General features: G+C 41.9%; 1 long non-coding RNA gene across 1 annotated transcript in view; it reads right to left on the reverse strand.

Moving 5' to 3' along the window:
* The window catches only part of LOC308626096, a 166448-nt gene extending 143603 nt beyond the window's left edge, over positions 1 to 22845 (reverse strand). The window contains exon 1 of the long non-coding RNA XR_014017200.1: positions 22824 to 22845. This is a non-coding gene — a long non-coding RNA (uncharacterized lncRNA). The remainder of the gene's footprint in view (positions 1 to 22823) is intronic.
* Between the last annotated feature and the right edge of the window lie 4666 nt (positions 22846 to 27511).

The following is a 27511-nucleotide window of genomic DNA, read 5'->3' on the forward strand; positions in this document are numbered from 1 at the left end:
GTACTTAACTAGGTTTATGTATATAATTTATTTGAAAGTAAAATTATATTTTAGAAAAAACTTGGTAAGTTTTAACCTAAAATAATAAAGAGTGTAGAAGCCATAAATTATGTTTAAATGATACTTTTATTATTCTAGAGTGCTGACAGAAGTATCTATTACTTTTGATAACAGCAATATTCTTCATCATTTATTGTATATTTTATGTTTATAGAAGAAATCAGAGATCCAATTATTTTAGTTCAAGCTGCCATAACAAATTACCATAGACTGGGTGGCTTATAAGTGATGGACATTTATTTCTCACAGTTCTGGAAACTGGAAGTCCAGAAATAGGTTTCTACATGGTCAGGTCCTGGTGAGAGCTCTTTTCCAAGCTGTAGGTGCTGACTTCTCCGTTGGACAGCAGAGCACAGCAAGCTCTCTCCTGACTCTGATAAGGGCACTAACCAATTCATGGGGGCTCTGCCCTCATGACCTCATCTAATTCTAATTACCTCCCAAAGGCCCACACCTCCCAGTACCATCACATTGTGGGAGTAGGGTTTCAACATATGAATTTTGGAGGGACATAACTATTCAACACATAACAACAATTATTGAGCCAAGAAACATACTTGACACAATGAATAACAATTGAAGGTGGTTGTCGTTAAGACAATTATTTCCATAGCTTTCCCCAAAATGAGTAATTCAGAAGGAAGATTAAATACAAGAAGGCTTCACAGAAGAGTTGGGACTTCATCAGGATCAGGTGAGATTCAGCAAAGTGGGAAGAGAAAGTCATTCTGGGAAGGGAAGTGGAGAGAGCCTTCTCTACTTCAGAAGCAGTGCAGTGTTCAGGGTGGGCTCTGAGGCCAAGGAGCTAGAGCCAGAACAGAGAGAAACCAGAAACATTCACATCAGGAGTTTGGGTTCATCAGAGAGACATTGAGGGTTTTTTTTTTAAAGAGTAAGACATATATGTGTGTGTCTTTAGTGTATTAAGAAGATTAATTTTCCTGTGGTTTACAAATAGATTGGAGATGGGAAAGATCTGGGAAAGAAAGATGTAGTTTTTCCCAGGAACAGTAGAAAAGAAAAAGAGAGTATGTTATTGGCATAGAGGGAACATATCTCAACATAATAAAGGCCATTTATGACAAACCCACAGCCAACATCATGCTCAAAGGTGAAAAGTTGAAAGCCTTTCCTCTAAAATAAGAAACAAGAGAAGGATGCCCACTTTCACCACTTCTATTTAACATAGTGTTAGTAGTCCTAGCCACAACAATCAGACAAGAAAAAGAAATAAAAGGCATCCAAATTAGAAGGGAAGAAGTAAAACTGTCACTATTTGCAGATGACATGATACTATACATAGAAAATCCAAAAGTCTCCACCAAAAATCTATTCAAACTAATAAATGAATTCAGTAAAGTTACAGGATACAAGATTAATGTAAGAAATTTGTTGCTTTTCTATACACTAATAATGAAATATCATAAAGAAAAAGTAAAAAGACAAACCTCATTTAAAATTGTATCAAAAGAATAAAATGCCTAGGAATAAACTTAACCAAGGAGGTGAAAAACTTATACAATGAAATCTTTAAAACATTATGATAGAAACTGAAGATGATACAAAGAAATGGAAAGATTTCCCATACTCTTTGATTAGAAGAAGCAATAATGTTAAAATGGCTGTACTACCCAAAGCACTCTGCAGATTTAACAAAATCCCTATCAAAATACCCATGACACTTTCCACAGAACTATAATAAATAATCCTAAAATGTATAAGGAACCACAGGAGACCCCAAATTGCCAAAGTAATCTTGAGAAAAAAGAACAAAGCTGGGGGTATCATGCTCCCTGACTTCAGACTATACTATAAACCTACGATAATAAAAACAGTATGGTACTGGCACAAAAACAGACATAAAGATCAATGGAAGAGAATAGAGAGCCCAGAAATAAACCCAGGCACTTATGGCCAATTAATATATGACAAAGGAGACAAGAATATACAATGGAGAAAAGACAATCTCTTCAATAAGTGGTGCTGGGAAAACTGGTCAGCTACAGTGTAAAAGAATGAGACTAGAACACTCCCTCACACCACATAAAAAAATTAACTCAAAATGGGTTAAAGGCCTAAGGGTAAGATCTGAAAACATAAAATTTTTGGAAGAGAACATAGGCAGAACACTATTTTTATTTATTTATTTATTTTTGTCTGTGTTGGGTCTTTGTTGCTGTGTTGGGCTTTCTCTAGTTGCAGTGAGTGGGGGCTTCTCTTCGTTATGGTGCGTAGGCTTCTCACTGTGATGGCTTCTCTTGCTGTAGAGCATAGGCTCTAGGTACGCGGGCTTCAGTAGTTGTGGCACACAGTCTCAGTAGTTGTGGCATGTGGGCTCTAGAGCGCAGGCTCAGTAGTTGTGGTGCATGGGCTTAGTTGCTCTGTGGCATGTGGGATCTTCCTGGACCAGGGCTCGAACCCGTGACCCCTGCATTCGCAGGCGGATTCTTAACCACTGTGCCACCAGGGAAGTCCTCCAGTTTCCATTCTTTTTTTTTTTAACATCTTTATTGGAGTATAATTGCTTTACAATGGTGTGTTAGTTTCTGCTTCATAACAAAGTGAATCAGTTATACATATACATATGTTCCCATATCTCTTCCCTCTTGAGTCTCCCTCCCTCCCACCCTCCCTATCCCACCCCTCTAAGTGGTCACAAAGCACTGAGCTGATCTTCCCTGTGTGGCAGAACATTTTTTGACATAAACTGTAGCAATATTTTTTTGAATCTGTCTTTAAGGCAAAAGAAATAAAGACAAAATAAACAAATGGGACCTAATTAAACTTTTGCATGGAAAAGGAAACCACTGACAAAACAAAAAGACAACCTACCTATTAGGAGAAAATATTTTTAAATAACATGACCAATAAAGAGGTTAGCATCCAAAATATATAAAGAGCTCATACAACTCAATATCAAAAAACAAAAAACCCAATCAAAAAATGGGCAGAAGACCTAAATAGACATTTTTCCAAAGAAGACATACAAATGGCCGAAAAATCACATAAAAAGATCCTCAACATCACTAATTATTAAAGAAATGCAAATCAAAACTACAATGAGGTATCATATCACACCAGTCAGAATGGCCATCATCAAAATATCTACAAATAATAAACGCTGGAGAGGGTGTGGAGAAAAGGGAACCCTCTTACACTGTTGGTGGGAATGTAAATTGGTGTAGCCACTATGGGGAACAGTATGGAGGTTCCTTAAAAAACCTAAAACTAGGGCTTCCCTGGTGGCTCAGTGGTTGAGAGTCTGCCTGCCGATGCAGGGGACACGGGTTCGTGCCCCGGTCCAGGAGGATCCCATGTGCCATGAAGCGGCTGGGCCCGTGAGCCATGGCCACTGAACCTGCACGTCCAGAGCCTGTGCTCCACAATGGGAGAGGCCACAACAGTGAGAGGCCAGCGTACCTCAAAAAAAAAAAAAAAAACTAAAACTAGAGCTACCATTATCCAGCAATCCCACTCCTGGGCATATATCCAAAGAAAACCATAATTCGAAAAGATACATGTGCCCCAGTGTTCACTGTAGCACTATTTACAATAGCCAGGACATGGAAGCAACCTAAATATCCATCAACAGAGGAACAGATAAAGATGTGGTACATATATACCATGGAATATTACTCAGCCATAAAAAGAATGAAATAATGCCATTTGCAGCAACATGGATGGACCTAGAGATTGTCATACTGAGTGAAGTAAGTCAGAGAAGGACAAATATCATATGATATCACTTATATGTGGAATCTATAAAAATGGTACAGATGAACTTATTTACAAAACAGAAATAGAGTCACAGATGTAGAAAACAAACTTAACTGGGTTTATTTCTGTTACCAGGGGGGAAATCGTGGGGGGAGGGATAAATTGGGAGATTGGGATTGACATATACACACTAGTGTATATAAAACAGATAACTAATAAGACCTACTGTATAGTACAGGGAACTCTACTAAGTACTCCGTAATGACCTATATGGGAATAGAATCTAAAAACGAGTGGATATATGTATAACAGATTCACTTTGCTGTACACCTGAAACTAATACAACATTGTAAGTCAACTGTGCTCCAATAAAAATTTTTAAAAAGAGAAACTCGTTAATGTAACAGTGAAAAAAGTTTGCCTTTTTATACCTAGAGAGTATGAAAATCCTATTTGTAAGAGCCATGAACTCTAGCAGTGGAGTATTTATCTCTCCCGAAACTTCTCCAAAAGGGAAATTCAGTTGTGATAACTGATATGTGAGAGTTAGGCCTTTATGATAGCAAAGTCGGGCCACGAAGAGGCCTTCAGAAAGAGCACAGGATAGGTAAGCACAGCTGATGGACCTAGGGAGGGTGGCATGAGCCGCCATGCTGGCCCCCTGCCTGTCTGGGCCAGGACTGACCCATGCATTCAGCCTACATGCTTTTCTTGCTTACAGATTAGCACTCAGCCGCCATCCCTATCCTGATATCTGACACTTGGACGCCTTTTACCAAAGCTGCAATATTCTCACCCAAGCTCCCTTGGCCGTTGGACCCTCTAACTTACATTTCTGCTACCCCAGCCATTTTCCATCTCCTAATCCCACACTAGGGTTGACAGTTTTTACTAGCCACCTGCTGCCACTGGGCCCCAGACAGGAAAGAAGCTGTCTATGGAACACATTTCTAGCCAATATTTTAAACACTCTAAGTTAATTCATTCTTTCAACAAGCGATTTACTGAGTCTACTGTGTGCCAGGCACTATAAATGAACAAAGAAACTGTAGGTAGAAGCAGGTGCTAAGATGAAAATGATACAGAGTGATATTACAGGAATGTTAGACTATTTTAGGTTGGGTGGTCAGGGATAGTCTCACAGAGGTGGGAACATTTAAGCTAAGTCCTAAATAATGGGAAAGAGGCAGCCACATAAAGAACTGGGGGAAGGAGAGGGACGTCCACAGCAAAGGCAACCACTGTGGCAAAGGCCTTAAGACAGACATGAGCTTGGTGAAAAGAGCAGTGTGGCCAGAACGCAGGGAGCTGTTTGGAGAGAAGACAAAATGCAACTGGAAAGTTAGGCTGAGGCAAGGAAGGAAGGGTGTTACTGGCTGGAGTTAAGGAGTTAAGGCTTTTACTCTAAGGATAATGGAGAATTTTAAGATGTGAAGTGGCATGATATGGCCTATCTTTTAAAAGATGGTAGGGGGCCTACAGCAGAGTACAGGGGGTCCATGACAAGCCCATCGCAATGGTTCAGGCAAGAAGTAGTGGTAGCTTTGAGTGATAACATGGAGATAGAAAAAGATTTCTATGATCTGGAGGTAGAGGTTGCAGGACTAGATACACGATTAGATGTTGGCTGATTAGATACACAAAGATGACGCCTAAGTATTTAGCAACTAGGTGCATGATCACACCATTTATTGAGGTAGAGAAGTCTGTGAAAGCAGTGGTATACTGGTAAATGTGTACCAACCAACTCTTTAGAGGTAAAAGCCCTTTGGAAGAAAACTTCGTGTTTGATTTCAGGATGTGGATACTCCCCGCATTGCCCAACTCGCTCTACAGACATGACGTCAGGGAGTGAGAGATGGTCCCAAGTCAGCTTTCAGGACCTGGGAGAAGTCTGCTCCAGCACATCATTGTTGGAACACATTTTGAAGAAGGAATAAAATCAAGAATTCTAATGTAGTCTGGACTAAAATTAAAAACCCTGTTAGATACCCAAGAGTCAAGAAATGAACTGCATTTATATATGAGATCTAAGTGGTATTTTTTGCAATCAAGGTACCTAAACTGCATTATCTTAATTCCCTATAGAAATATCTTCCCTGATCCCTTTTCTCTTTCTTCTCTCTCTTTTTCTGCTCTTCTTGTTTTAGTTGTGTCTGTGTACATTTTTCTGTGTGTGTGCATTCGTTTTCTATTGCCACTGAAATAAATTACTACAAAGTTAGTGGCTTAACATAAACTCATTATCTTTTATTTGTGTAGGTCAGGAGTCTGACATAGGTCTCTTGGGGCTAAGATCAAGGTGTTGGCAGGGCTGTGTTTCTTTCTGGAAACTCTACAGGAGAATCCATGCCCTAGCCTTTTTCAGTTTCTAGATACCATCTGTATTCCTTGGCTTATGGTCCTCTCCCTCCATCTTTAAAACCACAACAGCACATTCGGTCCTTCTCATAGGGTATCACTCTGATGCCTCTTCTACTTCCTTCTTCTACTTTTAAGGGCCCTTGTGATTATATTTAGCCAACACAGAAGATCCAGTATAATCTCCTTAAACTAAAGTCATATGATTAGCAACCTTAATTTCACATGCAACCTAATTACCCTAATCTAACATATACACAAATTCCAGGGAATAGGATGTGGACAGCTCTTGGTGGGCATTTGTCTGCCTACCACAATATGCATGTATGTATGTAGGTATGTAGGTGTGTATTCACACACAGGGACTAATATGCATGTGTTTGTGTTTGCACGTCTGTACCTATATAGCTAAATGTTTTAAGGGCAAAGTTGTATCTATACCTTCATATGTTTCTATAATACATAAGCTGACACATTTCATCTACTAGAATTTTGGTGCCAGAAGAATTCTCTTCTACAAGAACAACTTCCTTTTTTCAGTTCAAAGACACTAAAATCCATTATGTCATCCTTATCTTGATTTACAAGAAGCTCAGAGTTAAATTTAAACCTCCGATGTAGTAAGTTACTCATCCCGGAAAATCACTATGTCTATTTATCATCCTGTATTTAACTTCAGATCTATATTTGAATGTTAGTTTATAATTGTACTGTATTATATTTGTTTCATATTGGAAGCCACCTCAAAGGCATTTTTTGGAAATAAAGTAAGTTTAAAATTATAAACAATAAGAGCTCTGAAGGAAATCTCAGGAAAGCAAAATGATAGCATTACACATTCCTTAGCTCTATGTAGACCACAGCATTAAAAAACAAATCATGGAAAGCTAAAACCATACAGTAATAAGACTCCAAATCCCTGAGAAGGGAAAGAACGTTCACACCAGCTTTCCATTTTCCACCAAGCTCTGAGGCACTCCAAGAAAATCAAAATGTGATAATCCCAGTCAGATAGAGTATCCAAAAGAAAAAAGAAAGAAAACTTTCCAGGAAGAAATGGAGCCTGACTGGCTGGAAGCTCTCACTCCATGAAAAGCTTAGAATTGCCCCAGGCCTTGCTACTCCCTGGACATTCATCCTTTCCTAATACTTCACCTCAGAGGCCCACAGGCATGTTTAAAGATGTTAGGTGGGCCATTGATCATGAAATACTTCACATACATTGAAAGCCCCCAGCCCTCCTGGAGCAGGCCTACCTCTGTCTCCCACCCATGGGTCATCCTGCTCTTCTGCATGCCCTGGACGTGTGCCAAGAAAAGGCTCCTAACCAGGGGATCAGGAAAGAGGTCACAGATGCGTGTGCCAGGAGGAGCGGTTCTGACTGCCACACTGCCCACCCCAGGGACCAGTTCGAAAAGGGCTCCTTTCAAGCATAGGAGGCAGAACTGAACTCAAAACCTGGCACCAAAATCTACCAGTATGTGGCATTGGGCAAGTCACTTAGGTCTCAGAACCTTGGCATCCCCGTCACTTAAATAGGGTTAATAAGAGTGTCCTCCTCACAGATTTGCTGTGAAGATGGAATGCCACGGTGTATGCAAACTCCCTAGCATACCGGCTGACATGGTAAGTGGCCCATAAACATCAGCTATAGGTATTGATGAAAATAATAATAAAAGTTAATAATGCCCCATCTAATATGCCAAAAACACATTGCATATTGGGTTGTCCAAGAGGATCTATTTGTGTGCGTTCTCAAAAAACAAAGCCCCAGAAAGAAATTCGGTTCATAGAAAACAACATAGGAAGCATTTAACCTGCAAACAACCTGTAATAATAATACCCATCATTTATTGCAGGGATACTCTGCATCTGTTACTGGACTAAGCAATTTTTATAAATAACTTAATATAATCTTTATAACTACCCTAGACCTACTCATTTGAAACCTGAAATTGCTCATCTTATACATTAGTAAACTGAGGCACAGAAAAGTTAAGTACTTAGCCAAAGCCACACAGCTTGTGAGTTGCATCTTTATGCCAGAACTGTTTGAGGCCAGAGTTGATGCTATCGACCATATGCTTGCTGAATTTATCACATCTCAGAGAGAAACTGAGAATTCTACCAAATGCCAGTCTTTTAAATGATTGTTCACACAGTGGGCACAGGGCCTCTCCCAGAGTAGGCCTCCTCACTGAGGTCCATGCCCCTTACCCTGCTTCTCAAGTTATGGGCCAAGCTGCCTGCTTCTTTTATAGCCTCTGCCAGAGCATCAGCTGAGTGCTCTGGAACCCCGCCCCAAAGGGTCTTTCTCTGTACATTCTGTTCTCTTGATTCCCTGAGGTCAGCCCAACTTCTGGATGGTAGCGGCAGAATCTTTTCAGTTCCTTTCCATGATGGCATCCTTTCCTGTTCTCTGTCTTCTCCCTCCCTTCTAGAAAGCAGCAGTACTTTAACACTGGCTAAGAACTTTAGGTCAAAAGTTAGATAAACTTTGTTTTAAACCCTGGCTCCAATGTGTGACCCTGGGTAAGTTATTGTGTAACACCCAGCTTCTCCACTGGTATAATGGAGATAATAATGGTATTTATCATACTGATTTCTTGAAAATAGTAGACAATTAAGTGAAGAATAAATGTACAGTTTTTAGCACAATACCTGGCACAAAGTTAGCATTCAATATATGTAAGATATCATTATAGCACTCATCACAAGTTTAATGTTTGATATCTCCTTTCCTGACAGACTGTGTCAAATTCGCTATAGCATCTCTAGGCCCTACCACAGTGCCCAGCCTCTAGTTGGGGCTTAATGAGCACTTGTTGACTGAGTGAATGAAAGAATGCTAAGAATGACCCCTCTACCAGGCATATCACAAACTACTCTCACACTCCCTCTCACGCCCCCTAGTGATGACCTAATGAATTCCCCTACTTGGGGATTCCTCACATTTGTCTCAAATGGGATACTTTGAGGGAGAGAGAGAGAGATGTAGAAATAGTTTTAGGAAGCTTTCTACATAAAGTGTTGTATGAAACCTGTGCACTGTGCCCTTTCAAAACACTTAAAGAGCAACACTATTTGTCTTGGCTTCTAGAGTCAGGCTGCTGTTTCTTTGACAGTGATATGACCCAGACCCTGGGCCACATGGGACCCCAATTATATTCTGATTATGTAAGATTCACAAAGCCTTCCTTCCAAAGAGGTTTCCCTTCCAAGGAGATTTCAGTACATGCTTCCCTAGCCGTTTGGTGTGTCGTGGCTGAGTAACCTCTGCAGAGGAAGAAAATAAAGCAGAAAGATAGAAGAGGGTGAAAAGAAGAAGAGCCAGTGTGAGTTGAGCTTGGAAAGTGAACGCTAGGGAGCTTTGACAAAATATTATGAGAGGCTAAAGTCACTGCCAAACGGCAGTGAGATATAGTGAGACTGATGGAGGAAGTATTTTAAGATAGTTTCCTGTGTGATAAATGCAATACACCCTAAAATCCTTTCACTAGTCTTTAGTACACACTTAAATAGCTTTTCAAAGAGTTTTGAGATATCTAAGTGGTGTTTCTTTTGAATATGACAACTTGCTAAGACTGCCCAAAGGGGGTCCTGACATTTTAGCTTTCATACACTTTTGTAAATGAATATCCATTACTGTACACTGGGCTGGGTAGACTGCATAATTTCTCCTTTTTCAATCCCCTTAGCTGTATACATCATTATATGGAGCGCTGTATAATTACTTTCTTTTTCAAAGCTACCCATTATATCCATATTTATTTATTTTAGCTGCATTAAAATGCCTACTTGAAGAAGCCAGCAGATCACCCAGCATAACTCCCCAAGGATCAATTCCCTTTCAAGGACAGATTTCCAACCAAATTGTGGTCCATGCCTCCTTTCCTGTTCTGCTGGGTGAATAGGCCGTTGCCTAACTGCCCCAATGTCCACAGAAGAGTAAGGAGCGTGAAGTCTGTAAGACTGGTTCTCCAGGCCTGAGGTCTGCCCCACTCTCTCAGCTACTATTAGTGTGACCTTTGTAAAATCACAGAAGCTCTCTGGGCCTTTGAGTCTTCACTGTCTCTGTCTTCACATACTCTGTCCTTCAATCAACACGTACCACCTGCTATTCTGCAAATCCACTGTGCACTTCCCCAAATAGTAGGGAATAGTGGCCACAAATATTGCTCTGTTTAAACTAAAGCTATAACTCTAACAACAGAAGCAACGTATATTTTCTAGCTATTAAAAGTAGAAATGCAGGGAGCGGCAAATATGGCAGAGCAGGAAGGCGCTGAATTCACCTACTCCCAGGGGCACACCAAAATTACAGCTACTGGGAGTTGAGGAAGATGGCGGAAGAGTAAGACGCGGAGATCAACTTCCTCCCCACAGATACATCAGAAATACATCTACACGTGGAACAACTCCTACAGAACACCTACTGAACGCTGGCAAAAGACCTCAGACCTCCCAAAAGGCAAGAAAGTCCCCACGTACCTGGGTGGCAGAGGGGGGAAGCTTCAGAGCACGGAGGAGAGCACAGCCACAGGGGTGCGGAGGGCAAAGCGGAGAGATTCCCGCACAGAGGATCGGGGCCGACCGGCACTCACCAGCCCGAGAGGCTTGTCTGCTCGCCCACCGGGGCGGGCGGGGCTGGGAGCTGAGGCTCGGGCTTCGGTCGGAACGCAGGGAGAGGACTGGGGTTGGCGGCGTGAACACAGCCTGAAGGGGTTAGTGTGCCACGGCTGGCCGGGAGTGAGTCCGGGAAAAGTCTGGAGCTGCCGAAGAGGCAAGAGACTTTTTCTTCCCTCTTCATTTCCTGGTGCGCGAGGAGAGGGGATTCAGAGCGCTGCTTAAAGGAGCTCCAGAGACGGTCTCGAGCCGCGGCTAAAAGCGGAGACCCCAGAGACGGGCGTGGGACTCTAGGGCTGCTGCTGCCGCCACCGAGAAGCCTGTGTGCGAGCACAGGTCACTCTCCACACCTCCCCTCCCGGGGAGCCTGTGCAGCCCGCCACTGCCAGGGTCCCGGGATCCATGGACAACTTCCCCGGGAGAACGCACATCGCGGCTCAGGCTGCTACAACGTCACGCCATCCTCTGCCGCCGCAGGCTCGCCCCGCACTCCGTGCCCCTCCCTCCCCGCAGCCTGAGTGAGCCAGGGTCCCCAAAGCAGCTGCTCCTTTAACCCCGTCCTGTCTGAGCGAAGAACAGATGCCCTCCGGCAACCGACATGCAGAGGCGGGGCCAAATCCAAAGCTGAACCCCAGGAGTTGTGCGAACAAAGAAGAGAAAGGGAAATCTCTCCCAGCAGCCTCAGGAGCAGCGGATTAAAGCTCCACAATCACCTTGATGTACCTGCATCTGTGGAATACATGAACAAACAACGAATCATCCCAAATTGAGGAGGTGGACTTTGGGAGCAAGATATATTATATTTTCCCCTTTTCCACTTTTTGTGAGTGTGTATGTGTATGCTTCTGTGTGAGATTTTGTCTGTATAGCTTTGCTTTCACCATTTGTCCCAGGGTTCTGTCTGTCCTTTTTTTTTTTTTTACTTAAAAAAAATTTTTTTTCTTAATAATTTTTTTATTTTTTATTTTAATTATTTTATTTTATCTTTATTTTATTTTATCCTCTTTCTTTCTTTCTATCTTTTCTCCCTTTTATTCTGAGCCATGTGGATGAAAGGCTCTTGGTACTCCAGCCAGGAGTCAGTGCTGTGCCTCTGACGTGGGAGAGCCAATTTCAGGACACTGGTCCACAAGAGACCACCCAGCTCCACATAATATCAAACGGCGAAAATCTTCCAGAGATCTCCATCTCAACACCAGCACCCAGCTTCACTCAATGACCAGCAAGCTACAGTGCTGGACACCCTATGCCAAACAACTAGCAAGACAGGAACACAGCCCCATCCATTAGCAGAGAAGCTGCCTAAAATCATAATAAGGCCACAGACACCCCAAAACACAATACCAGGCGTGGACTTGCCCACCAGAAAGAAAAGATCCAGCCTCATCCACCACAACACAGGCACTAGTCCCCTCCACCAGGAAGCCTACACAACCCACTGAACCAACCTTAGCCACTGGGGAAAGACACCAAAAACAACGGGAACTACGAACCTGCAGCCTGCAAAAAGGAGACCCCAAACACAGTAAAATAAGAAAAATGAGAAGACAAAAAAACACACAGAAGATGAAGGAGCAAGATAAAAACCCACCAGACCTAACAAATGACGAAGAAATAGGCAGTCTACCTGAAAAAGAATTCAGAATAATGATAGTAAAGATGATCCAAAATCTTGGAAATACAATAGAGAAAATGCAAGAAACATTTAACAATGACCTAGAAGAACGAAAGAGGAAACAAGCAGTAATGAACAACACATTAAATGAAATTAAAAATTCTCTAGAAGGAATCAAGAGCAGAATAACTGAGGCAGAAGAACGGATAAGTGACCTGAAAGATAAAATAGTGGAAATAACTACTTCAGAGCAGAATAAAAAATAAAGAATGAAAAGAACTGAGGACAGTCTCAGAGACTTCTGGGACAACATTAAATGCACCAACATTCGAATTATAGGGTCCCAGAAGAAGAAGAGAAAAAGAAAGGGACTGAGAAAATATTTGAAGAGATTATAGTTGAAAACTTCCCTAATATGGGAAAGGAAATAGTTAATCAAGTCCAGGAAGCACAGAGAGTCCCATACAGAATAAATCCAAGGAGAAACACACCAAGACACATATTAATCAAACTATCAAAAATTAAATACAAGAAAAACATATTAAAAGCAGCAAGGGAAAAGCAACAAATAACACACAAGGGGAATCCCCATCAGGTTAACAGCTGATCTTCCAGCAGAAACTCTGCAAGCCAGAAATGACTGGCAGGACATATTTAAAGTGATGAAGGAAAAAAACCTGCAGCCAAGATTACTCTACCCAGCAAGGATCTCATTCAGATTTGATGGAGAAATTAAAACCTTTACAGACAAGCAAAACCTGAGAGAGTTCAACACCACCAAACCAGCTTTACAACAAATGCTAAAGGAACTTCTCTAGGCAAGAAACACAACAGAAGGAGAAGACCTACAATAACAAACACAAAACAATTAAGAAAATGGATATAGGAACACATATCAATAATTACCTTAAATGTAAAGGGATTCAATGCTCACACCAAAAGACACAGACTGGCTGAATGGATACAAAAACAAGACCCATATATATGCTGTCTACAAGAGACCCACTTCAGACTTAGGGACACATACAGACTGAAAGTGAGGGGATGGAGAAAGATATTCCATGCAAATGGAAATCAAAAGAAAGATGGAGTAGCAATTTTCATATCAGACAAAAGAGACTTTAAAATAAAGACTAGTAGAAGAGACAAAGAAGGACACTACATAATGATCAAGGGACTGATCCAAGAAGAAGATATAACAATTGTAAATATTTATGCACCCAACATAGGAGCACCTCAATACATAAGGCAAATACTAACAGCCATAAAAGACAGTAACTCAATCATAGTAGGGGACTTTAACACCCCACTTTCACCAATGGACAGATCATCCAAAATGAAAATAAATAAGGAAACACAGCTCTAAATGATACATTAAACAAGATGGACTTAATTGATATTTATAGGACATTCCATCCAAAAACAACAGAATACACATTTTTCTCAAGTGCTCATAGAACATTCTCCAGGATACATCATATTTTGGGTCACAAATCAATCCTTGGTAAATTTAACAAAATTGAAATCGTATCAAGTATCTTTTCCGACCACAATGCTATGAGACTAGATATCAATTACAGGAAAAGATCTGTAAAAAAATACAAACACATGGAGGCTAAACAATACACTACTTAATAACGAAGTGGAGACTTCCGGGTAAGATGGCGGAAGAGCAAGACGCGGAGATCACCCTCCTCCCCACGGATACACCAGAAATACAGCTACACGTGGAACAACCCCTACAGAACACCTACTGAACACTGGCAGAAGACCCCAGACCTCCCAAAAGGCAAGAAACTCCCCACATACCTGGGTAGGGCGGAGCGGAGAGATTCCCGCACAGAGGATCGGTGCCGGGCGGTGCTCACCAGCCCGAGAAGCTTGTCTGCTCGCCCGCCGTGGCGGGCGGCACTGGAAGCTGAGGCTCGGGCTTCAGTCAGAGCGCAGGGAGAGGACTGGGGCTGGCGGCGGGAACTAAGCCCGAAGGGGGTTAATGTGCCACAGCTAGCCGGGAGGGACTCCAGGGGGGCTCTGGAGCTGCTGAAGAGGCAAGAGACTTTTTCTTCCCTCTTGGTTTCCTGGTGCGCGGGGAGAGGGGGTTGAGGGCGCTGCTTGAAGGAGCTCCACAGACGGGCGCGGGTCGCGGCTGAAGGCGCGGAGCACAGTGACGGGCGTGGGACGCTGGGGCCGCTGCTGCCGCCGCCGGGAAGCCTGTGCGCGAGCGCAGTTCACTGTCCACACTGCCCTTACGGGAGCCTGTGCAGCCCGCCACTGCCGGGGTCCCGGGATCCACGGGTGGCTTCCCTGGGAGGGCGCGCGGCGCGCCTCGGGCTGGTGCAACGTCATGCCGGCCTCTGCCGCTGCGGGCTCGCCCCGCACTTCATGCCTGTCCCTCCCGCCCGGCCTGGGTGGGCCGGAGTCCCCGAAGAGGCTGCTCCTCTAACCCTGTCCTGAGTGAAGAACAGACGCCCTCCGGCGACCTACACGCAGAGGCGGGGCCAAATCCAAAGCTGAAACCCAGGAGCTGTGAGAACAAAGAAGAGAAAGGGAAACGTCTCCCAGCAGCCTCAGAAGCAGCGGATTATAGCTCCACAATCAACTTGATGTACCCTGCATCTGTGGAATACATGAATAGACAACAACTCATCCCAAATTGAGGAGCAAGGAGTCAGTGCTGTGCCTCTGAGGTGGGAGAGCCAACTTCAGGACACTGGTCCACAAGAGACCACCCAGCTCCACATAATATCAAACGGCGAAAATCTTCCAGAGATCTCCATCTCAACACCAGCACCCAGCTTCACTCAACGACCAGCAAGCTACAGTGCTGGACACCCTATGCCAAACAACTAGCAAGACAGGAACACAACGCCACCCATTGGCAGAGAGGCTGCCTAAAATCATAATAAGGCCACAGACACCCCAAAACACAACACCAGGCGTGGACTTGCCCACCAGAAAGACAAGATCCTGCCTCATCCACCACAACACAGGCACTAGTCCCCTCCACCAGGAAGCCTACACAACCCACTGAACCAACCTTAGCCACTGGGGAAAGACACCAAAAACAACGGGAACTACGAACCTGCAGCCTGCAAAAAGGAGACCCCAAACACAGTAAAATAAGAAAAATGAGAAGACAAAAAAACACACAGAAGATGAAGGAGCAAGATAAAAACCCACCAGACCTAACAAATGACGAAGAAATAGGCAGTCTACCTGAAAAAGAATTCAGAATAATGATAGTAAAGATGATCCAAAATCTTGGAAATACAATAGAGAAAATGCAAGAAACATTTAACAATGACCTAGAAGAACGAAAGAGGAAACAAGCAGTAATGAACAACACATTAAATGAAATTAAAAATTCTCTAGAAGGAATCAAGAGCAGAATAACTGAGGCAGAAGAACGGATAAGTGACCTGAAAGATAAAATAGTGGAAATAACTACTTCAGAGCAGAATAAAAAATAAAGAATGAAAAGAACTGAGGACAGTCTCAGAGACTTCTGGGACAACATTAAATGCACCAACATTCGAATTATAGGGTCCCAGAAGAAGAAGAGAAAAAGAAAGGGACTGAGAAAATATTTGAAGAGATTATAGTTGAAAACTTCCCTAATATGGGAAAGGAAATAGTTAATCAAGTCCAGGAAGCACAGAGAGTCCCATACAGAATAAATCCAAGGAGAAACACACCAAGACACATATTAATCAAACTATCAAAAATTAAATACAAGAAAAACATATTAAAAGCAGCAAGGGAAAAGCAACAAATAACACACAAGGGGAATCCCCATCAGGTTAACAGCTGATCTTCCAGCAGAAACTCTGCAAGCCAGAAATGACTGGCAGGACATATTTAAAGTGATGAAGGAAAAAAACCTGCAGCCAAGATTACTCTACCCAGCAAGGATCTCATTCAGATTTGATGGAGAAATTAAAACCTTTACAGACAAGCAAAACCTGAGAGAGTTCAACACCACCAAACCAGCTTTACAACAAATGCTAAAGGAACTTCTCTAGGCAAGAAACACAACAGAAGGAGAAGACCTACAATAACAAACACAAAACAATTAAGAAAATGGATATAGGAACACATATCAATAATTACCTTAAATGTAAAGGGATTCAATGCTCACACCAAAAGACACAGACTGGCTGAATGGATACAAAAACAAGACCCATATATATGCTGTCTACAAGAGACCCACTTCAGACTTAGGGACACATACAGACTGAAAGTGAGGGGATGGAGAAAGATATTCCATGCAAATGGAAATCAAAAGAAAGATGGAGTAGCAATTTTCATATCAGACAAAAGAGACTTTAAAATAAAGACTAGTAGAAGAGACAAAGAAGGACACTACATAATGATCAAGGGACTGATCCAAGAAGAAGATATAACAATTGTAAATATTTATGCACCCAACATAGGAGCACCTCAATACATAAGGCAAATACTAACAGCCATAAAAGACAGTAACTCAATCATAGTAGGGGACTTTAACACCCCACTTTCACCAATGGACAGATCATCCAAAATGAAAATAAATAAGGAAACACAGCTCTAAATGATACATTAAACAAGATGGACTTAATTGATATTTATAGGACATTCCATCCAAAAACAACAGAATACACATTTTTCTCAAGTGCTCATAGAACATTCTCCAGGATACATCATATTTTGGGTCACAAATCAATCCTTGGTAAATTTAACAAAATTGAAATCGTATCAAGTATCTTTTCCGACCACAATGCTATGAGACTAGATATCAATTACAGGAAAAGATCTGTAAAAAAATACAAACACATGGAGGCTAAACAATACACTACTTAATAACGAAGTGGAGACTTCCGGGTAAGATGGCGGAAGAGCAAGACGCGGAGATCACCCTCCTCCCCACGGATACACCAGAAATACAGCTACACGTGGAACAACCCCTACAGAACACCTACTGAACACTGGCAGAAGACCCCAGACCTCCCAAAAGGCAAGAAACTCCCCACATACCTGGGTAGGGCGGAGCGGAGAGATTCCCGCACAGAGGATCGGTGCCGGGCGGTGCTCACCAGCCCGAGAAGCTTGTCTGCTCGCCCGCCGTGGCGGGCGGCACTGGAAGCTGAGGCTCGGGCTTCAGTCAGAGCGCAGGGAGAGGACTGGGGCTGGCGGCGGGAACTAAGCCCGAAGGGGGTTAATGTGCCACAGCTAGCCGGGAGGGACTCCGGGGGGGCTCTGGAGCTGCTGAAGAGGCAAGAGACTTTTTCTTCCCTCTTGGTTTCCTGGTGCGCGGGGAGAGGGGGTTGAGGGCGCTGCTTGAAGGAGCTCCACAGACGGGCGCGGGTCGCGGCTGAAGGCGCGGAGCACAGTGACGGGCGTGGGACGCTGGGGCCGCTGCTGCCGCCGCCGGGAAGCCTGTGCGCGAGCGCAGTTCACTGTCCACACTGCCCTTACGGGAGCCTGTGCAGCCCGCCACTGCCGGGGTCCCGGGATCCACGGGTGGCTTCCCTGGGAGGGCGTGCGGCGCGCCTCGGGCTGGTGCAACGTCATGCCGGCCTCTGCCGCTGCGGGCTCGCCCCGCACTTCATGCCTGTCCCTCCCGCCCGGCCTGGGTGGGCCGGAGTCCCCGAAGAGGCTGCTCCTCTAACCCTGTCCTGTCTGAGTGAAGAACAGACGCCCTCCGGCGACCTACACGCAGAGGCGGGGCCAAATCCAAAGCTGAAACCCAGGAGCTGTGAGAACAAAGAAGAGAAAGGGAAACGTCTCCCAGCAGCCTCAGAAGCAGCGGATTAAAGCCCCACAATCAACTTGATGTACCCTGCATCTGTGGAATACATGAATAGACAACAACTCATCCCAAATTGAGGAGCAAGGAGTCAGTGCTGTGCCTCTGAGGTGGGAGAGCCAACTTCAGGACACTGGTCCACAAGAGACCACCCAGCTCCACATAATATCAAACGGCGAAAATCTTCCAGAGATCTCCATCTCAACACCAGCACCCAGCTTCACTCAACGACCAGCAAGCTACAGTGCTGGACACCCTATGCCAAACAACTAGCAAGACAGGAACACAACGCCACCCATTGGCAGAGAGGCTGCCTAAAATCATAATAAGGCCACAGACACCCCAAAACACAACACCAGGCGTGGACTTGCCCACCAGAAAGACAAGATCCTGCCTCATCCACCACAACACAGGCACTAGTCCCCTCCACCAGGAAGCCTACACAACCCACTAAACCAACCTTAGCCACTGGGGACAGACACCAAAAACAACGGGAACTACGAACCTGCAGCCTGCAAAAAGGAGACCCCAAACACAGTAACATAAGCAAAATGAGAAGACAGAAAAACACACAGCACGAGAAGGAGCAAGATAAAAACCCACCAGACCTAACAAATGAAGAGGTAATAGGCAGTCTACCTGAAAAAGAATTCAGAATAATGATGGTAAAGATGATCCAAGATTCTATTTCCAAGATCCAAAATCTTGGAAATAGAATAGACAAAATGCAAGAAACAGTTAACAAGGACCTAGAAGAACTAAAGATGAATCAAGCATCGATTAAAAACACAATACATGAAATAAAAAATACTCTAGATGGGATCAATAGCAGAATAACTGAGGCAGAAGAACGGATAAGTGAGGTGGAAGATAAAATAGTGGAAATAACTGCTGCAGAGCAAAATAAAGAAAAAAGAATGAAAAGAACAGAGGACAGTCTCAGAGACCTCTGGGACAACATTAAACGCACCAACATTCGAATTATAGGGGTTCCAGAAGAAGAAGAGAAAAAGAAAGGGAATGAGAAAATATTTGAAGAGATTATAGTTGAAAACTTCCCTAATATGGGAAAGGAAATAGTTAATCAAGTCCAGGAGGCACAGAGAGTCCCATACAGAATAAATCCAAGGAGAAATACGCCAAGACACATATTAATCAAACTGTCAAAAATTAAACACAAAGAAATTATATTAAAAGCAGCAAGGCAAAAACAACAAACAACACACAAGGGAATCCCCATCAGGATAACAGCTGATCTCTCAGCAGAAACTCTACAAGCCAGAAGGGAGTGGCAGGACATACTTAAAGTGATGAAGGAGAAAAACCTGCAACCAAGATTACTCTACCCAGTAAGGATCTCATTCAGATTTGATGGAGAAATTAAAACGTTTACAGACAAGCAAAAGCTGAGAGAGTTCAGCACCACCAAACCAGCTTTACAACAAATGCTAAAGGAACTTCTCTAGGCAAGAAACACAACAGAAGGAAAAGACCTACAATAACGAACCCAAAACAATTAAGAAAATGGGAATAGGAACATACATATCGATAATTACCTTCAATGTAAATGGACTAAATGCTCCCACCAAAAGACACAGATTGGCTGAATGGATACAAAAACAAGACCCATATATATGCTGTTTACAAGAGACCCACTTCAGACCTAGAGACACATAGAGACTGAAAGTAAGGGGATGGAAAAAGATATTCCATGCAAATGGAAACCAAAAGAAAGCTGGAGTAGCAATTCTCATATCAGACAAAATAGACTTTAAAATAAAGACTACTAGAAGAGACAAAGAAGGACACTACATAATGATCAAGGGATCGATCCAAGAAGAAGATATAACAATTGTAAATATTTATGCACCCAACATAGGAGCATCTCAATACATAAGGCAAATACTAACAGCCATAAAAGGCGAAATCGACAGTAACACAATCATAGTAGGGGACTTTAACACCACACTTTCACCAATGGACAGATCATCCAAAATGAAAATAAATAAGGAAACACAAGCTTTAAATAATACATTAAACAAGAGGGACTTAATTGATATTTATAGGACATTCCTTCCAAAAACAACAGAATACACATTTTTCTCAAGTGCTCATGGAACATTCTCCAGGATAGATCATATCTTGGGTCACAAATCAAGCCTTGGTAAATTTAAGAAAATTGAAATTGTATCAAGTCTCTTTTCTGACCACAATGCTATGAGACTAGATATCAATTACAGGAAAAGAGCTGTAAAAAATACAAACACATGGAGGCTAAACAATACACTACTTCATAACGAAGTGATCACTGAAGTAATCAAAGAGGAAATTAAAAAATACCTAGAAACAAATGACAATGGAGACACGATGACCCAAAACCTATGGGCTGCAGCAAAAGCAGTTCTAAGAGGGAAGTTTATAGCAATACAATCCCACCTTAAGAAACAGGAAGCATCTCGAATAAACAACATAATCTTGCACCTAAAGCAATTAGAGAAAGAAGAACAAAAACATCCCAAAGTTAGCAGAAGGAAAGAAATCATAAAAATCAGATCAGAAATAAATGAAAAAGAAATGAAGGAAATGATAGCAAAGATCAATAAAACTAAAAGCTGGTTCTTTGAGAAGATAAACAAAATTGATAAACCATTATCAAAACCAGACTCATCAAGAAAAAAAGGGAGAAGACTCAAATCAATAGAATTAGAAATGAAAAAGGAGAAGTAACAACTGACACTGCAGAAATACAAACGATCATGAGAGATTACTACAAGCAACTCTATGCCAATAAAGTGGACAACCTGGAAGAAATGGACAAATTCTTAGAAATGCACAACTTGCTGGAACTGAACCAGGAAGAAATAGAAAATATGAACAGACCAATCACAAGCACTGAAATTGAAACTGTGATAAAAAATCTTCCAACAAACAAAAGCCCAGGACCAGATGGCTTCACAGGCGAATTCTATCAAGCATTTAGAGAAGAGCTAACACCCATCCTTCTCAAACTCTTCCAAAATATAGCAGAGGGAGAAAACTCCCAAACTCATTCTACGAGGCCACCATCACCTTGATACTAAAACCAGACAAGGATGTCACAAAGAAAGAAAACTACAGGCCAATATCACTGATGAACATAGATGAAAAAATCCTCAACAAAATACTAGCAAACAGAATCCAACAGCACATTAAAAGGATCATACACCATGATCAAGTGGGGTTTATACCAGGAATGCAAGGATTCTTCAATATATGCAAATCAATCAACGTGATACACCATATTAACAAATTGAAGGAGAAAAACCATATGATCATCTCAATAGATGCAGAGAAAGCTTTCGACAAAATTCAACACCCATTTATGATAAAAACCCTGCAGAAAGTAGGCATAGAGGGAACTTTCCTCAACATAATAAAGGCCATATATGACAAACCCACAGCCAGCATCGTCCTCAATGGTGAAAAACTGAAACCATCTCCACTAAGATCAGGAACAAGACAAGGTTGCCCACTCTCACCACTCTTATTCAACCTAGTTTTGGAAGTTTTAGCCACAGCAATCAGAGAAGAAAAGGAAATAAAAGGAACCCAAATCGGAAAAGAAGAAGTAAAGCTGTCACTGTTTGCAGATGACATGATACTATACATAGAGAATCCTAAAGATGCTACCAGAAAACTACTAGAGCTAATCAATGAATCTGGTAAACTAGCAGGATACAAAATTAATGTACAGAAATCTCTGGCATTCCTATACACTAATGATGAAAAATCTGAAAGTGAAATCAAGGAAACACTCCCATTTACCACTGCAACAAAAAGAATAAAATATCTAGGAATAAACCTACCTAAGGAGACAAAAGACCTGTATGCAGAAAATTATAAGACACTGACGAAAGAAATTAAAGATGCTACAAATAGATGGAGAGATGTACCATGTTCTTGGATTGGAAGAATCAACACTGTGTAAATGACTCTACTACCCAAAGCAATCTACAGATTCAATGCAATCCCTATCAGACTACCACTGGCATTTTTCACAGAACGGGAACCAAAAATTTCACAATTTGTATGGACACACAAAAGACCCCGAATAGCCAAAGCAATCTTGAGAACGAAAAATGGAGCTGGAGGAATCAGGCTCCCTGACTTCAGACTATACTACAAAGCTACAGTAATCAAGACTGTATGGTACTGGCACAAAAACAGAAAGATAGATCAAAGGAACAGGATAGAACGCCCAGAGATAAACCCACGGACATATGGTCACCTTATCTTTGATAAAGGAGGCAGGAATGTACAGTGGAGAAAGGACAGTCTCTTCAATAAGTGGTGCTGGGAAAACTGGATAGGGACATGTAAAAGTATGAGATTAGATCACTCCCTAACACCATACACAAAAATAAGCTCAAAATGGATTAAAGACCTAAATGTAAGGCCAGACACTATCAAACTCTTAGAGGAAAACATAGGCAGAACACTCTATTACATAAATCACAGCAAGATCCTTTTTGACCCACCTCCTAGAGAAATGGAAATAAAGACAAAAATAAACACATGGGACCTAATGAAACTTCAAAGCTTTTGCACAGCAAAGGAAACCATAAACAAGACCAAAAGACAACCCTCAGGATGGGAGAAAATATTTGCAAATGAAGCAACTTACAAGGGATTAATCTCCAAAATTTATAAGCAGCTCAGGCAGCTCAATAGCAAAAAAACAAACAACCCAATCCAAAAATGGGCAGAAGACCTAAATAGACATTTCTCCACAGAAGATATACAGACTGCCAACAAACACATGAAAGGATGCTCAACATCTTTACTCATTAGAGAAATGCAAATCAAAACTACAATGAGATATCATCTCACACCAGTCAGAATGGCCATCATCAAAAAATCTAGAAACAATAAATGCTGGAGAGGGTGTGGAGAAAAGGGAACACTCTTGCACTGCTGGTGGGAATGTGAATTGGTACAGCCGCTATGGAGAACAGTATGGAGGTTCCTTAAAAAACTACAAAAAGTACTACCATATGACCCAGCAATCCCACTACTGGGCATATACCCTGAGACAACAATAATTCAAAACGACTCATGTACCAAAATGTTCATTGCAGTTCTATTTACAATAGCCAGGAAATGGAAACAACCTAAGTGTCCATCATCAGATGAATGGATAAAGAAGATGTGGCACATATATACAATGGAATATTACTAAGCCATAAAAAGAAACGAAATTGAGCTATTTGTAATGAGGTGGATGGACCTAGAGTCTGACATACAGAGTGAAGTAAGTCAGAAAGAGAAAGACAAATACTGTATGCTAACACATATATATGGAATTTAAGAAAAAAAATGTCATGAAGAACCTAGGGGTAAGACAGGAATAAAGACACAGTCCTACTAGAGAATGGACTTGAGGATATGGGGAGGGGGAAAGGTAAGCTGTGACAAAGTGAGAGAGTGGCATGGACATATATACACTACCAAATCTAATATAGATAGCTAGTGGGAAGCAGCCGCATAGCCCAGGGAGATCAGCTCGGTGGTTTGTGACCACCTAGAGCGGTGGGATAGGGAGGGTTGGAGGGAGGGAGACGCAAGAGGGAAGAGATATGGGAACATATGTATATGTATAACTAATTCACTTTGTTATAAAGCAGAAACTAACACACTATTGTAAAGCAATTATACTCCAATAAAGATGTAAAAAAAAATGATCCAGAGCCCCCCCAAAAATTTTCAAATGAAAAAGCTAGAAGACTTAAAACCACAATTCAAGACTTCCCTGGTGGCGCAGTGGTTAAGAATCCACATGCTAATGCAAGGGACACGGGCTCAAGCCCTGGCCCAGGAAGATCCCACATGCTGCAGAGCAACTAAGCCCATGCACCACAACTACTGAGCCCATGCTATAGAGCCTGCAAGTCGCAACTACTGAGCCCACATGCCGCAACTGCTGAAGCCTGCGTGCCTAGAGCCTGTGCTCCACATAAGAGAAGCCACCACAATGAGAAGCCCGCGCACTGCAACTAAGAGGAGCCCCCGCTCGCCACAAGTAGAGAAACCCTGCACTCAGAAACAAGGACCCAACCCAGCCAAAAATAAGTAATAAATTAATAAATTAATTACTTTAAAAATCACATGCACACCATAATTATTTTTGAAAACAAAAACAAAAACAAAATGGTCTTTTCCCCATTCTCCCATTCTCATCTGTTGATCACATTCCTTTTGGTTGCTCTCCAGTTGGCTTCCAGTGAGAGACTGTTCTCTGGGTCTCCTCACACACATCATCATTTCTCTCTTCTTTCCTACTTCAGCTCCTGGAATGTAGGTCTTTATGATCCAAGCTTCATTGCGTCCTCACTTCTCTTTCTCAACTGTCTTCCCCTTGAGCAATGTATTCAATCCCCTGTCCATCAACACTTCTATGAAGATGATCCTCAAATCTGAAATACAAGTCATGTTCTCTCCCAAGTTTCAGTTCTGTATTTCCAGCTGCCTCCTAGAGGGCTCCACCTGTCCCATCTTTACCTCCTACTCAGTATATTTGCCCCATTTCCACCCAACTAGATACTCCTCTTGACTTCTCTGCTCCTACTAATAGTGTGGTCATCTTTCCATGCATCAAGATTTACAATTTTGGCATCACCTCTCACTCTTTTTTCTCTTATCCTCCATAATACTTAAGTTTTAGTTAAATTCTACCCCTGTGATATCTTTTAGAATAACCTTCTCATCTCAGGCTTCTCTCTCTCTTAATTTAGTCCTTATCATTTATTGTCTATGATATTGGAAAGGTCTCCTATAAGTTTTTCTGCTCTCAGAATCTCCCCCAATCCTAATCCATTTTACAGTATACTCTTCTTAACCACAACTCTCATTAAATGACTTACCTGTTCAGAAACCTCAGTGATTCTCCATTACCTAGACAGCCCCTTTTCCCTGGCATTCTCAGGTCCCTATGATATGGCCCATATCCTGTGTTTCCAACATTGTTTCCCACCTGCTCTTCTTAATGACTCCTTTACTGCAGCCCACTTGAATCACTTGCTTCTTCTGATACACACTGAAATTGCATCATCACTATTTGTTCATGCTTTCTCTCTCCTGGAATCCTTTCCCCTTTCTCTAATGAGATCCTCACTTCCACCACACATGCAAGTAATTTCTCACCTCCTCTGAATTTCCCAAACCATCCATAATATTTTTGCAATATGTTTTATTTTATACTTTCTAATCTAATCATCTTGGTACATGTCCTATCTTCCTTATGAACTGCAAGTGAACAAGACCAGGATCTATGAAGGATGCAATTTTTGTATCCACTATTATATCCAACACAGGGTTTTACATATACTATATCATCAAATTGTCAAAATAGTTATGAAATGCACTTATTGGCTTTGATCCTGTAAACATAAATTTAATTGCCAGCTTAGGATCTTATTCACCTAGATGAAAACATAACACCATTGAAGTATTATGTGGTCTTTGCAAAGTCTACTGAAAACTCCTCAAAAATAAGTAGAGAGATATTGCCACAAAAATGCAGTCAACAAAGCCAGTGGGCACCAGCACAAACTCATTTACAGGATAGCATAAAAATCAAAGGAATACCACAATCATCTTTGCAAAACATCTCTTTCTTCACAGCTCTCAGCTCTAGACGAAGCTTTATTAATGGGTAGCATGGGCAGAAAGAGTTTGACAAATCTCTCCAAAACTTGTTGATTTAAGTTTTCTGTGATGCTGTTAGGATCTAGTATCCTTAATTAAATTGATATGCTATGTGTTAAATCATTTTCGTTTCTGTTTAACCTCCTGTTTAAGGAGGTTTTGTTCCACTATCACGTCAAAATCTAGCTGGATCACAAAGCAGAGTATAAAGAAGATTGTCCTTTCTCGGCCTTTCCAATTGCACTTGTAGAATCAGAGTCTGAAGTCTATTTAAGTACTCCCAAATGAGGAAGTTAAAACGCAGTCTTCCTAAGCATCTCCCCATGCCTGCAGAGCTGAACTCCCAGTTCCCGTGTTCTGATAAATTACCTTACAAATTAGTCCAATCATCTTATCATCATATTTGCAGGTTTTATTCCTTCTTTGGGACTTACAGAGATTAAAAATAAATTTTAGTTTCTTCCAACATAGCTTCCAAATTTACTGCTCCTCTTTCCTTCACATCTGACTCTAAACCAAGCCAAAGGCAGAGTACTCCCTCCCTGGTGATGTCCCCCCTATCATCCATCACGCCTCACTGATGCAATCCAACGCCATAAACTGTCTTCAGGGAGCATGGGTGGCCAATAAATGTGAGCCCATGAGTGAATGGAAGAATTGTGTAAGACTGCGTCTAGTGTAAGGAACGTGCAAGGGCATATTTGCCAGATCTCCTGGATGCTTTATGTGGATGGTTTTAGTCTCCCCTTAAGGAAAAAAGAATTCTAATTCTGTTTTCATCCCTCCTTTCAACAATTTATTTTGAGGGTTTTCTTTTTTTCACATAAGCTTAATTTACATGTCCTTTTTAAAATCATGGTTAAAGGTTCCCCCAAAAGATCTGATCTATACTAGGGAGAGAAATGTGAAATTACCCAGATAACTTGACTGACCTCTCTTCTTCCAATTGTCCTTAGCAGAAAACTAAGTCAGAGTCAAGTAAACTTTTGTTTAATTTGTCATTGAAGCAATTAAATTTCCATTTTAACTTTCCCAATAAAAATTTCGCTTTCCAATTTTATATTTCAATAATGAAAATTAAATGTGACTTATAAAGGTTATTTTATAATATAAGGTTATATTTGCACATTTGGTTTGCATTAATTTTATTATTATGTGGGTTTTCTTATTAAAGGCTGTTATATGCAGCTGGGAGCCCTATCATAGCCATATTTCACCTTTATGAAACAAAGTGGTTAGATACTCTATGCAGGCTTTCAAAATGTGATCCAATCATGTGATCTCTATTCGTTTTGCAGGGTTTTGTCACACTGAACCTCACCCTTGGTAATAAGGAATGGGGGGCTTTTGTTATATTTATTTTTTTTTTTTTTTTTTTTTTTTTTTTTTTGCGGTACGTGGGCCTCTCACTGTTGTGGCCTCTCCCTTTGCGGAGCACAGGCTCCGGACGCGCAGGCTCAGCGGCCGTGGCTCACGGGCCCAGCCGCTCCGCGGTATGTGGGATCTTCTCGGACCGGGGCACGAACCCGTATCCCCTGCATCGGCAGGCGGACTCTCAGCCACTGCGCCACCAGGGAAGCCCTGTTATATTTATTAAAGCAGTCCTTTCTCTATTGGCTCTTGGAAGTTGTGGGCCAATTTGCATCAGGAGCCAATGACTTTCT

This window comes from Mesoplodon bidens (assembly GCF_964165515.1).
Source record: "Mesoplodon bidens genome assembly, chromosome: 12".
Lineage (NCBI taxonomy): Eukaryota > Metazoa > Chordata > Mammalia > Artiodactyla > Ziphiidae > Mesoplodon > Mesoplodon bidens.